Raw genomic sequence first — 14,911 nt, 5'->3', positions numbered from 1 at the left:
CGCTGTCAGATTTGGGGCAATCTATGTATTCGATTATTTTTCAATTGTAATTAATTAATTATTTAGTGTTCGTAAGCCGGACTGTGCAAACATGCATATTAAACTAAACCGGTTAGATTTCTTATATTGAAACTTATGTGCTCAGATTTAAATACTAGATTTAACACTGGTGCTTTTATGTACAACTAATCATTTTTCATTCTTTCAGTGTTTGCCGACGTAGCCATCGATAATGAAACATCTCCAATGACTTTATTAATTTCAAAAATCCCGGATTAATCTCTTGGAGGAGTTTCTATAGGTAGAGCGTACATGTGTATATTGAGTTTCCACAGGTAGAGCGTGCATAGGTATATTAATTAGTGTGTGTTTTTCTGTATATGGAAGCATATGCGTCTGTAAAAAGATATTAAGCACTTAACAAACGCTTTGCAGGTAGAGGACAGAGAAGATTGATAGCCCAGCCCAGCGTCGCCACTGGGCCCTTTGGTACCATTTCATGACTCGGCCGATCTGCTAGGAGGTTCGTCCGTTCGTGAATGGAATAAGTTCATCTGAGGTCTGTAAACTTGTCAACGAATCAGATTTTCGTCCTTCAACCGGAAAACCAGATACAACACGTCCCTCAATTGTTGAAACCAGTATAAATGAGGTCCCTCGGCGGTTTTTACTGACGTGCCGTCTACGTTGCTAATTTGACTCGGTCTTCATTTGACGTGGCATTGACGTGGCGTTTATGTGACAATTCGATCTGCAAGACAGCAAAGGTAGCCAGTAGCCATGTACATAACTTTTTAAACAAAAATCTTCTCGAGGAAGTGATATGTTGATCCCAACGATAACTCCTTTCTCCTTCTCCTCTCAGAACCCTCTCCGATCCCTCCTCGTCTCCGGTGGTTCGCCGCCGGCGATGGGGGAAGAGAGGTTGGGGGCTCCTTTTCTTTGTATATCCGTCGTCGGACTTGTCCTGTGTGTCAAATTTTCTTGTAGTTGAGAGTTTCCTTTGGTGCTCGAGGTTGTAGTCGACGCTAGTCGTCCTCATCATAGCGCCATCGCGACTGCCTCCGGTGGTTTTGCCGGAGTTTGCTCACCATGTCTCTACCTTTCTTGCTGCTATCGTCAATTGGGTCATAGTCAGATCGGATCAAGGCTTGGTAACGCCGACCATATTGTCCCTCTCCGGCATGCAAGAATTAAAGGTGGCAACCATAGCACGCTTCTACGTTGAAAAAACTGCAGTAATGAAGCTTCTACCTCCAATGTTTGGAGGCCCCAGCTATGGCTCAGCTCCTAGGCTGATCCAGGTGTGTTGCTTTCTCTTTTTAGCTCTGAGACTCTGACAGTGTATTTCTGTGGTAAGGCTGAGTTCCATCAGGTTTGCCAAAGCCAAAACCTCGTTGAGGGATTGAGCCAAGGCAAAATCTGGTGCAGCTTTGCTATGGGCAATCAAGTCATCTTTGACGACAGATCCAGCAAGGCATGCATGGAGGTCTGCTCAAGAAGGACTTGATTGCTTTTCTTGCACTAGCCTAGAGCCCATACGTTGCAATGGAGAACAAATTGAGTTTCTAGCTTATTAAATCAATTAATAAAACACTTATTTAGTCTAAGTAATAATATGATTTTTCTTATTGAACAAGTAGGTGATTTTGAAATTTGGAGTGAGTCAATAGTGAAATAGGGAAGTACTCGCTAAAATGTGGTGTAACACTATAGATTGTGGAACCCACATGTTAGTGGTAGGAGCGGTGATGTTAAGTGTACAGATTTTCTATAGTCGTTTGCTAAATTCAGGACTTTTATGTATGTTCTCTGTACCCAAAAGGGAAAGGGATCCTCTGACTAAACTGCTGTGCAGTTGAGTCACTGACATGTGGGCCATAGCAAAGTGGGATCCACATGTCAGTGACTCAACTACATGTGCAGTTAAGTCAGAGGATCTGCTTCCACCCAAAAGGGGTTGTCCTGTAAGATTGGCTATATGAGCCCAGTCCTTTTAATAAACTAGTAATCGTGCACGTGCAAGGCACGTTGGGAGAAAACAACACTTGCAAAAGTCTGTTCACACACTTAAGTTAGAAATATTTCTAGGGCATGTTTCCACACTGAATTTAGATATATTTCAAGTGCATGTTCAGACAATAACTTGGATTTTGTAAGTACATATCTACCAAGTCCATTATAGAATCAAATAGTTTGTGTACATTGTATAATACCAGTTCAGTATGAACTTGTATAGATCAGATAATACATATTGAGGTAACACTCACATGTATGAATTTGTAAATACTAATAGCTAAGCCCCAAACATTAAGAAGGGACCGTATAAAATATATGCAGACTGTATGAGTTTAGGTGAAAAGGAAGAAAAAATAAAATGTAATTTCCATGACTGATATACCAACAAAATTTTTGAGTATGGATGACCATGGATGATTGATCCAGAATATGCAGTTCAGCAGAGAAAAGCATATATCTTTATTTTGATGTACATGCATTATCTCACAATCTTGAGTGGAGTTTGCTTTGTGCAAGAATGGATGTCTGGCAATGGCATGACAAGATTGTGCTCGATCGATATGATTGGATAGTTCTACATCTGCATTTCTTGAATCTGATTCTGCTTTCGCTTCAGACTAACAGGTCATGAATCACGTCTAAAATAGCTTATTTGGCTGATCAAGTTCAATGAAAAAAACTTAAGAAACGTCAAAACCCCCAACTGCATGTTGTGCACCAAATGTCAGATCTGAACATCAGTTTGAAGTCAAAATAAATGGATTCTATTCGGGTTTCAGTTAAGCACCTGATGTCAACATATCCTTCCTCTGCTTCTCTGCAGAGTTCTTCAAGTCAGCGAAAAGATGACAGAGTCATCCATTGGTAAGCTGCAGTCATCGCATCAACACATTCAGCTGGAGAACCAGATACGAGGGCTTGAGATCCAAATATAAAAACACCAGTGCATCCCTAGCCATGACGTTGCCACTTAGTCGACAAGCAAAGGGCCTCCATACTCAAATTTGATCAATTAATATTAGAAAGTACATTTCATCAAGAATTCGCTACATTCCGTAACAGCCATCCTATCCATTGCATCAAAATATCATTAATAGAAACATACAAACTGATAGATAACAGCTTTGACTTATATATTTAATTAAACAGTGCATATTCTATACCAATGGCAGCAGACCATAAAATTGAGCTTAAATTGGTTATACGTTGATAATAAAGAATATGGTTTAATTGATACCTACATAAAACAACCATGAATACAGTACTTACATGACAAAATTTGCATCAACAAGGAGCATATGAGCTAACTAACAATTTGTATTGATGAAAATTGTATATATCTACAAAACAAAACATTTAGAACAATCCATGCACACAAACTTTTATAGAAGTATTTCTGAAAGTAATGACCTTCTTAATCTCAGATGATTCACATTGCTAGTGTTCACACTGAAAAGTATTTCAGAAATCAGAGAGGAAGAAATTAACTCACATATTGTTGGCAAGGTAGACATTAGTGTTGTCGAAGAAGCCGACAAAGCCGCCGCGGCCTGGGCCATCATCGAGGGTAGTAAATTTGTGTAAGAACTCGTCGAGGGCACACCAAGCTTCTCCACCTCCAAATCATGTTGTGAAGGCGGTGGCCGGTGCGTGGATCTGCTGCAGAGGAGCGATGCGACGGCTGTGTCCAATGCACGGCTTGCGGAACTTGCTCCTATCTTGAGACCTATTCAGCACATGGATGGCTTCAACCGATGACCTGAAAATACAATAATATAACCAAAGCAACAAAGAATTAGATCCAATATATATTAGGTAAAGATGATTAGCAAAGAAACCCAGATGAATTTATTAACCTGCTAGGAAATTTAGGCAGCTTCGATAGTTGGCAACGGAAAGGTCATGAGGCAAAGGCGAGCGATGATGCCCATCAAGCTGTGCGAGATGGCGGATCGATGATGTCAGCAGCCTCATTTGCAGAACTGGCCGGATTCGGGATGGCGGAGCCGTGGAGGCGATCTAATCTTCTCTGCCTGAGGTGGAGCAGCACGGTGCCAGCATCGACCGTCGGGGAAAGAGCAAGTGCGCGGAGGCAGCGATGTGATCGAGCACCATGGGAAGACCTTCCTGCTAAGTAGCCGTGACGAAGGCGGGAGCTGAAAGCATAGTCGCTGTCGACGTAATGTAGCAGCTCCAAGTCCTCTGTGTTCAGATGGGAGTCAGGAATCAACAAGGAAGTACTGCTCACCATTCAATGGTAAAAAATGGACCAAAAAATGAATCCCATCTTACCCACATCCAATGGGAATATAGTATCTACAAATGGGAATATAATCATGAGCATAAAGTTTGATTGTTTTATTCTGACTTTGTGTGTTCCAATTCATACTGCAAGCTACCGTTATGTCATGCAATAACTCGCAGCAAAACTCTTGCTAGAAGGCTGGCAAATAAGCAATGACAGAACCTTTCTCCAGATGTTCAATTTCAGACACATGGTCCCCTTTAAAAAAATTTAGAAACATTGCTGTCCAAGGATATAAAACTCATATAGAAGACGATGCCAAATTCAGAAAAGCAAATACAGTGGAGAATAAACCCGCACCCAACAATTATCCATCTACCTATCCACTAAAACAAGTATATGATATTTGCTACCGGCTTTCAGTCAATTACCTCATCTCTCAAATGACATGCTTTGAACTATCCCTCAACTCCAGTGTATTTTGTTAAAATTATGTGATTCTTCAATTATATATCGAGTGCAAAATTTCAGTATGCAGCATTCTATTTACTAATTGGCATATTTTTTTATCGATCTGTATATTTTATTGGCATGAAAATTTCATCCATTGAGATATGAGGTACATAACTGTTCGTGACCATACTGTTCTTCATCGTGAGATGAACAAAAGTTCATCGTTTGAGAGATGAGATACATAACGGTATGAAATTGATACAAGAGAAGATTTCCATGACTCACCTTGGAGAGAGCGGAGAGCACAAACGATTCTGATGGACCATGTTGGGGATCGTGAGTAGAGGAGGCACGATGGATGACGACCTGGCAGTGAGTGGCGAAGGGGTGGCGTGATGGGACGATCGGCGGGGGCTCGGTCACCGTGACCCCGAATTGGCGGTCAGGAATCGATGGTGGTCGCGATGGCAACGGCCGAGAGGAGATCGGCTATGGCGTCTGAAGGGGAGAGCAGAAGAACCGCGGGCGTGGAGAGGGAGATTGCGGAAGGGGAGAGCGGAGGAACCGTGGGTGTGGAGAGGGAGATCACGGAAGGGGAGAGGGGAGGAACCGCAGGCGTGGACGGCGATGTGGCAACACCCGATCTAGGGGAATAACGGCAAATCGCGGGGGGCGGCGGCAATGTCGCAGGGGTGTCAGCACTGGCGAGGTGTGGGTGTGGATGGGCGCGTCGGTGATGCGGGCCAGCAGGAGCGGCGCAGCGATAGAGGAGCAAGAGCGGCTCAGCGGCGGCGGAAGGAGGAGGCGCAGCGGCGGTTCTGGGTGACCGTTTTTTTTTTTTTGGTTTTTGGCGAGGAGAGGGATTGAGAAGCGCTAATTGCAGGGTTAATCCGGCGCTAATTGTAATCGCGGTGTTATTTGCACTTAAGAACTCGTGCTTTTTATATTATTATTAGTCTATAAATCAACGGCAATTTGCCAATTTTTCATTAACTAGTAAGGGAACCCGCGTATTGCGCGGGCATGTATTTCAGGTTGCGTTTGAAAAATTTAGATGGGCGAAATATCAACAGGATGATAACTGCCATGTTTCAAAAGTACTATTTCTCCATAATTTTTCTAAACTATTTGTTAGCTTTTAAAAAATATATATTTAATTCATTCGTATAAATAGTTATCTATCATCTGTATAAATACCAACCATGTTTCAAAAGTAAATATTTAGATTGTTTGGAAACTTGTCGGACAAATAATTAAACGTAAACTAAAAAGTAAAATGTTTTGTCTTGTTTAATTGAATGTTTGGTAGCCTTTTTTAACAAATCCTAAATAACTATTATTGTTAGTAAACATGCTTTCTTTATTTGTGCCATCAAGTTAGTTCTCTTTTTAGTTGGTTCAGATTCATACAAGCTGAGAGGGGAGGGGACGGCTAGTGTTCCGTTGTGCCCATGTGAGAGGAGGGTGAAGTGGAGGGGGTGTTTTGTTCAAAATGATTTAAGTGAAAATCGATGATCCTGTTTCTTTCATCAAAATTTCTAATAACCTTTTTTTCTAAATTTTAAGATGTAGCACATGACGGCTTAAGATTTTCTCTAAAATTATATATATTGGTTAAAAATAATGGATCCACCTATTAAGTACAAATTGATGGTCACATGTCTTTTCTTACAATTTGTAAGGTTTTATTTTTAATTAAGACATAACACGTGATGCCTTAAGTGTGCTACAGAAGATGTACATTGATTTGAGGTGATATAATACTTGTCGACGTTTGATGTCGCGATTCCGGTATTTGCATAGTATGGGGATCGTTGGTGCTAGGGTATACGCGAGACTGAGGTAAAAGAGACGGAGACGATTTTTATACAGGTTCGGGCCCCTGAATTGTCAGGTAATAACCCTATATCCTGTTGGCCGAAGCCGGTATTGCTCTTATTCACCATAATCACACCAGTACAATATTTGGGGTAGCCTATCTAACTGTTGTCGACATGGCGGTCTGAAGGTCTGACTCGTAGTCGACAACAGGGTACCCTTCCTCCTCGAGTTCGTGCCCGGTGAGATCAGAGACAGCGCAATGTCTCTCCTATCAGTATCCGGAGACACCGTAGGGGACTAGCGGCCGGCGTCTTGTCTTGGCGTATGTTGGCTTCTGTTGTTCCGTAGATTGTGGTGGGTGTTGATTGTCTCTATTGATTGTCTCCCCCTCCTAGGGGGCCTTATATTTATACCCATAGGTGTCCCCTTGTCCAAGTAAAACTAGGGAAACCAATATGGATACAATCCGAGTAGTCCTTGTAGTTTACATGTAGAACTCTGGTTGTCTTTCCTTATCCGGAACTCCTCCTATATTCGTAGGTTATTTCCGTATAGGACATGGTATGTGGTGGGTCCTGCCGAGATTTAGTCAACTACTATTAGGTATGTGATATCCATAACTAGGTATGTGGTATCCATAACCCTGACAGTAGCCCCCGACTTCAATGCAAATGAACGAATTCATATTCTCAACCACGCGCAGACTTTGGAGTAACTGTTATCGAGCTCATGTGACCGTTCTCGATGAGTTCAGAGATAACGTTAGACTTCCTTTATCAGCCTCGTGCGGGCACCTAAAGGGTTTGTCTGAGTCAATCTCTGATGTCAACTGAGAAAGTACAGAGCATACGACTAAGTCTCCCGTCTTGCTGTAATCGAGAATTTGGATTGAAGTCAAGAAATTTTATCCCGACGGGTACACCATCTCTTCATTCCGTATTCCTTGTCGACATCCACCAACCGTTCTCGAGTAATCGAGTAGGCGTAGAGTCTGCGACGGAGCCTTGTCAACATTTGTCCTACTCGCCTTAGTCGATCTTGGTGTAGAACCATAGAGACATGGAGTCTTCGATAATGTCGAATAGAATTTTCCAATGTTTTGTATATGAGCGTCTACCGACTTCGATCAGTCAGTTTGTTGAGTTATACACTCTCCCTAGCCCCCAGCCTTGTCGTCGGAGAATCGTTCTCGGATGATGAGGCTCTTGGACCTTTGACCTGCCTCGGTTGAATAAGCACTGATCCTAGCCCCCAGCCATGAAGTTGGAAAATCTATTTCCGATTACACGGCTTGGTTAATACGCACGGCGAGAACTCTTACACGACCAGATCTTACATGGTCTTTCGTCTCTGAAGGATCCGACAAGGCCTTATCCGCTCTGGGCGTCCCCAGCCGAAGTTACCTTAGGTTCCTTGGAGGCCTTGTCAGGACGACATAAAGGGACATTAGGATAGGTTTCAATACTAGGTGTCTTTGTGGTAAGGGATCTCTGGGTAAAACACTTGGCAATATTGTGCACCTGATATCAACTTTGTTGAAGTAGAGGTAATGGGAGAATCGCTACACCTCTGGTCAAGAACCAGGTAGTAGTCGTAACTCAACCACTAGAAGTAAATGTACGAGAGATCGCTACGATTGACTGGTTGAGAACTAGTGAGTAGGTGTCTCTCGATCATTTGAAGTCGTAGTACGAGGACCGCTGCGTTATTGCTGTAGTCGTACCTCAACCATCTGAGGTTGCACCAATGGAAGCGCTAGAGTTGGTTTATTACATGTGCATCTCATGTGGCCAGCATGACTCACACACCCAACTTGTAGCATATCCGGATGTCCATTCGCAATCATGTCGGGTGATCAAACCGACAACGTTCACGAGGAATTATCCGTTAACAACTTTTTCTCAAATAGTCCAGCCACGGCCGGTGCTATGAGATAGGTTGTCGGTCTTCGTTGGTAGGTTGGGCGCGACGACTCTGCATTTGTCGAGATCGTTCTCGATAATGCGGTGTACTTGACCACAACCTACTCGAGTGCTCAATTGTTCCTGAAAAATATTTTCTAGAAGACAAGATATATAGCAGATAATATCGAGTATGTACTCAAAAAACTGCATGGATCTTCTAGCATTATCAGGATATAACGAGCAGATTAAATATCAGGGCATTATGTAAACCGTAAACAAGCATGATTTATACAGAAGAAAATAGAGCGAGCCCCCAGCGTTAAACCGTTGTCGATTTAACATCGGGGACACTTGCACAATATATATTGTATAAAAAACATGCTCTAGGTAATTAAACATAATAAATTATAGATCTGACAATGCTGTATGATCTGAATAGGTACGATAAATTGCAGATAAAATATTGTGTACCTTTGTAGATACATGCCGGATGTATCTATGAAATTAGTAGATCAATTTAAAAAACCAATCTACCAATTACCTTGTCGCGTACTCGTTCATATCATGCGATCTGACATCTCTTGGTACGTCGCGTATCTTGAGGCTTGGTCGATCTCGAGAGATCGAATTGTTGATGACGATGGTTCCGATCTCGTCGGGAGATGTACTTAGACAGGTTGGATCTCCCCACAGCCGAAGTCGTCAAGTAGCATGTTGTCGGAGAGTCCATCTCTTAAACCCATCTCGTCGAAATCCTGAAGCACCAAAATCCCCCTACCTGGCGCTACTGTCGACGTTTGATGTCACGATTCCGGTATTTGCATAGTATGGGGATCGTTGGTGCTAGGGTATACGCGAGACTGAGGTAAAAGAGACGGAGACGATGATTTTTATACAGGTTCGGGCCCCTGAATTGTCAGGTAATAACCCTACATCCTGTTGGCCGAAGCCGGTATTGCTCTTATTCACCATAATCACACCAGTACAATATTTGGGGTAGCCTATCTAACTGTTGTCGACATGACGGTCTGAAGGTCTGACTCGTAGTCGACAACAGGGTAGCCTTCCTCCTCGAGTTCGTGCCCGGCGAGATCAGAGACAGCGCAATGTCTTTCCTATCAGTATCCGGAGACACCGTAGGGGACTAGCCGTGCCTATCCCTGAAGTCGATATCCGGCGTCTTGTCTTGGCGTATGTTGGCTTCTGTTGTTCCGTAGATTGTGGTGGGTGTTGATTGTCTCCCCTCCTCCTAGAGGGCCTTATATTTATACCCATAGGTGTCCCCTTGTCCAAGTAGAACTAGGGAAACCAATATGGATAATCCGAGTAGTTCTTGTCGTTTCCATGTAGAACTCTGGTTGTCTTTCCTTATCCGGAACTCCTCCTATATTCGTAGGTTATTTCCGTATAGGACATGGTATGTGGTGGGTCCTGCCGAGATTTAGTCAACTACTATTAGGTATGTGGTATCCATAACCCTGACAATACTTTTTGTCATTTTTTACAAAGCTCTGTTTTTTTATATTTGGTCAGCATGCAAAGGATTGGTGTGTATGCTCAAATTGTGTATTTCTTTATTTTTGTAAAGTGAAATATGAGTGATATGGATCTTGAATTATTTATTTAATTATAAATAAAATAACAATTCAAATAAACTAAAAATCAGATATAACATAAGAATCATAATTATTTAGCTTTCCAATTATTGATCATTTTTATATTATGTTGTTAATTAGTTAAAAATTATAAGACGGATGAGTTGAGTGAGAGAGGAGAAGAAGAGAAAGTCAAATGGGACAAAATATGAACGCTACAAATCTACTAATTTTATTATTGATTTATTATACTATCCGAATGGGAGAAGTAATTTTTTTGGAACAATAGTCAGTGTTATTAGGTTTATTTTACTTTTGTCATTACAGATCTAATTGAATTATTGTGAACTTATATACAATGATAAAACATATATCATTATTTTTCATAATTTTATAATTGTTTGAATGACATGCAAAAGTCAGAAAATATAACCCCAAATATGGGTCTTTAAATGTAATATAATCAAAAGACATAAGAAAAATATTACTTGTATGATTTAGGGGATCCCATGATTTATGGTATAGCTGCTTATTTTTTAGCATAACTCTTGCTTTCTAACTAAATATTTTGGGAACATTACTCATAGTTATTTTTATTTTACGTTTATGATTGTAGATATCATTTAATTATTATGAAGTGTATAATATTGTTATTATTTCATATTTTTACAATTTATTGAATGGCATGCAAAAGTCTAAAATTATAATCCAAAATGACATTTTTTCCTCAAAGTTGAATTATTGTGGAAATTTGGTCTTTAGCTGAAAATTTAATCATAAATAATTTTAAAGATATAAGCGGATAAATATTAGTTGTATGATTTAGGTGTTATAATTGCTGAATTATTTAATACAAAATTTTTGTTTTTCAAACTCTAATAATAGGATAATAAATATGTGAAAAATATGAAGAAATCGAGGGAAGTATGGGTGGAAGTACGTACTATCCTATAAAAGAAACGTATGTAACGTACAGGCCCATGGTATACCCCGGTTTGGGGTTAGGTAGGATTTTTCTTTAGATAAACCTATTGTTGGAAAATAAGGGTCCACCTAACTTAATGAAAATCAGCGGATAGATATTTTGTTTTTTCTTAGAAATTTTATAAATTTATATAATTTATTATAGTACCACGTGGCGGCTTATGAGCGTCTGTAGGATGCCACGTGGCGGTATAGGAGTGTCTGTAGGGATATATGTGTATAGTACAGGTACATACATATGCCATGGCTACGTACGGGACAATGGTGTAGGTGGAAGGATTTGTTTAAATTGATCTGGCGGATGAAAATAGTGGATCCACCAACTTAAGTTAAAATCATGGGATAAATATTTTGTTTTTTCTTAGAATTTCTCTATTTTTTAGAGTGCCATGTGGTGGATTGAGAGTGTTTGTAAAGAATAAATGGATTAAACGGGCTAGGGTATTTCAACTCTTTATGTGGTACTATGTTTGAACGACTTGCAAAGGGTCAAAATAAAATGAATGCAATTTTTAATTACAAGTGCAATTATAGTCAACAGGTGTATCAAATTTTAATTTGTGATTTTAATCATGCATAAATAACGTAATGATACAAATAGAACGTATAATTAAAAGTTAAAAGATGTTATGATTATTTAAAGTATCCAAAATATTTCTTAAAAAGAGTAGCCAAATTTGGTCTGTTAGAAAAGAAACATTCGTAATGAGAGAAACGGAGAGGAGGTACATACCTATGTGCAAACCGCACACACCCTGCATCCACGGGAAGAGGGACACCTTTAATTATTAAGAAAGAGAGAAAAAATGTAATCCAATGGATTGGAGTGGTGAGTCTATTATATTTAGTGAAAATCAAAGGCTATTTGTTTCTTTTTTCTTAGAATTCCTAAAATTTCTTCTAATTTATTAGAGCCACACGTGACGCTATAGAGCCTTTATAAGAGTGGTATCTGGCGGTTTAGAAGCGTTTATAGGAAGTATAATAAATTTTTAGTATATAATAGATAGATTGGATATCATCAATATAATTTGGGACGTGTTTGTAGAATTATTTAAGGTGACATAATATATGTTGTCAACTTTTTATAATTAAAATATTTCCTGGTTATATTTTGTTGCGATGCAAAGAATATGGCCCATATATAGAACAATATGAATCAACAATATGGACATTGTTTAATTATAAATATAACAACAATAAAAAGTAAAACATGTGACTTAAATTTAACACTGAAATTAGAGATTGGGAAAGGGAGTACGTACAAACCTACCGGAGGAAATTAGGTAACGTACTGGGAGGGGAGGTGGGGACAGGTGCATGTGGAGAGAGGGATTTTGTTTTTATTAGACCTAATGTTGGAAATATTGGCTCCACCAATTTAAAGAAAAATTAATGGTTACATTTTAGAGTGCCACTTGACGGTTTAAGAGTGTTTGTAAGACGCCACGTGGTGGTTTAGGAGCGTTTCTGAAAAGTTTAATGTACTTTTAATATGTAATAATAGATAGATTTATTAATAATAACTAATACTGTATTGTTTAAACTAAATTATTAGTAATTCGTTTGGACGATTTATCAAAATATGACCAACAAGTCCACGCTTGCTGGTGCAGCCAGACCAGCAATACACGACCAAACGAGAATTATAGAAAGAAAAACCTATTGCATTGATGGCACAGCGCGGAAGAAATCATTCGACCTAGGGTTGGGGATTGCCGGCACATTGTCGTATGTGTTAGTCCTCGATAGGTGGCTGTGATCTGTACGTCGCCACTCTCGCATAGTCGACGCCAGCGCCTTCGATTTCTCCATCAGGCATCAGTCAGCGCCACCAATATTCCAACCACGGCGTCCTTGCACGGTGCTGCGTTCGTTGGCGGCTCCCCGTGTGAGGCAACAGGTGCACTGCAAGTTCCATCACACATGCATGTCTTTTATGTGCATACGTCTTCCGCCACACACACGGATCCGGCACCCCCTCCCCCTTACACACGGATCCCGCCGCCCCTCCGACCCCTCCCCCTCCCCTTGCCCCTCCCCCCGCGCAAGGATTTGCTGGCGGTTTCGAGCAAGGACGATGATGATGAGGATGACGGCGGCGGCAACGTTGTCTTTTGGATTCTAGGGTTAGGGTTTTGATTTTTGGAATTTTTTTTTGCGATTTTTCCTTTTCGCAATCAGACCGCTTACGCGTTATCATTAAAAAACCGATTTTCACATGCACTTGTTCTACACGCATGCAAAATTTTTATTTTCACAGATACATATGGGTCATCCTCCCGCATGTAAAAATTTGTTTTTGATGCAAGGAAGAATCTTTTACATAGTAGTGAAGTTTGTAATCAAATAATTTTTTTTATCACAACTTCCCTTAACACCTTTGTGGGGTACACGGTACCCGGGTATCCAACAACAAGCCTTGGGCCGCACCGCATGGGGTGGGTCGAGTGTCCTAGGCCCATGCGGCGTACTTGTAAATAAAGAAAGAGAGATTCCCTGGATAAGATATAAATCTCAGGGATCCTGCATATCTTTTATAGATATAGAATAGAGAGATTTGTAGATATTTCCTTGTAACCCTCCCCCTCATCCTATATAAGAGGGGGCAGGGGTCCGGAGAGAGGAGGTCGGATCATCTCCACAACCCGACATATCTCCTCTTTTTGGCTTCTCAGTTCATTTTTCCACTAGGTACAGAGAAAAACACACTGGATGTAGGGTATTACCTCTTTCCAAGGACCTGAACCAGCATAAACACCTGCGTCACCATCTCTGTTTAATTTTGCGCACCCCATTAAATATATTGTCAATCATAAAAATCGACAACCTTGCTAATGGCCTTATATGGTCAAGCGATCCCACGGTGAAGTAAGAATATTTTATTTTATAGCAATAACCAAAAAGAGAGAAGAAACAGGAAAAAAAAAAAAACGTCCGAGCGGTTAGGTAGCAGCGGTGAGCACACGCGGCAGTCCTCTCGTACAGAAGCCGCACTACTGTGTCCGAACAGCTCCATCTTTATAAAGTCAGGAGAACTATGCCAAAGTCCTTGCCAACGTCTCCGTGCACTGGATTTAATAATAAATTAAAAATATGCGTCTACAATAAACTAGAGATATCGGTTTAAAAACCAGACCGGTAGTATTGGTGATGGTTTTTCTTTAGGACATCACTAAAGTATATGGTAAAATAATCCATATAGATGGGTTCTATCTAAGTATACTTTAATTATAGCAATCCTTACAATATATATAGACACAAGGTATCATTAGGAGAAAAAAAGAGATGAGTCGAGATAGATAATATTATTTATTTCCATATGGATAGTCCATATGTATGTGGGTACTTTTTTTTTTGTTATTTTTTCTATATAGACTAGTTGCACAATAGTAGTAAGTGGTATATAGAATGATGATTCAAATGCAAAAGTAAGATAATATGACTTTATGAGAGAAGAAAATTAGGAAGATAGTTTGGACCATAGATTAATCATCTAAGAGTTAAAAACAATTGAAGTGATATGGATCTTCCTTTTCTCATTCTCAGCTGCACTACGGTGTTCTCCCCTAGAACCGTTTGAGAGGAAGATTGGCAAGGTCAAAGGGCTGAATATATAACTCTGGAGTCTCACGTAAACTGGTTTTCTGAAGTGCTGGGAGTGCAAACTCGTCCTCGTCAAGCAAAAGCAGGGTGAACAATCGAATGAGGCCATTCCGCCAATGGTTGATCGATTTGATGGTCTTCAACCCCTTACTTCTCTCTCCACAAGTGGTTGGGGGTGTTGTTGTGTTTGCTTGTTTATCCATCGGCATAGGTGCCTTCTCCTATCTTATTATACGACTCTCGTCTTTTATTTTATCGTCTCTTGTTCGTTAAGTTTATATATC

At 40.4% G+C, this 14,911-nt stretch overlaps 1 long non-coding RNA gene across 5 annotated transcripts; it reads right to left on the bottom strand.

Annotated features, from left to right (window-relative positions):
* Window positions 1-1,782: 1,782 nt before the first annotated feature.
* On the bottom strand, window positions 1,783-5,546 carry LOC127754161 (uncharacterized). Of its 5 annotated transcripts, none has more exons than XR_008012782.1 (5): window positions 5,003-5,546; window positions 3,876-4,221; window positions 3,512-3,778; window positions 2,807-2,970; window positions 1,783-2,722 (listed from the first exon to the last, which is right to left on the bottom strand). It is a non-coding gene; the product is annotated as an uncharacterized LOC127754161 (long non-coding RNA). The 5 variants fall into 5 exon arrangements; XR_008012781.1 differs by having other exon boundaries at window positions 2,807-2,888; XR_008012779.1 differs by having other exon boundaries at window positions 1,783-2,970.
* Between the last annotated feature and the right edge of the window lie 9,365 nt (window positions 5,547-14,911).

The sequence above is a fragment of the Oryza glaberrima genome, chromosome 11 (genome assembly GCF_000147395.1).
Source record: "Oryza glaberrima chromosome 11, OglaRS2, whole genome shotgun sequence".
NCBI classification, from domain to species: domain Eukaryota; kingdom Viridiplantae; phylum Streptophyta; class Magnoliopsida; order Poales; family Poaceae; genus Oryza; species Oryza glaberrima.
The sequence above is the reverse complement of the archived record's forward strand: the minus strand, read 5'-3'. Positions and strand labels throughout refer to the sequence as shown.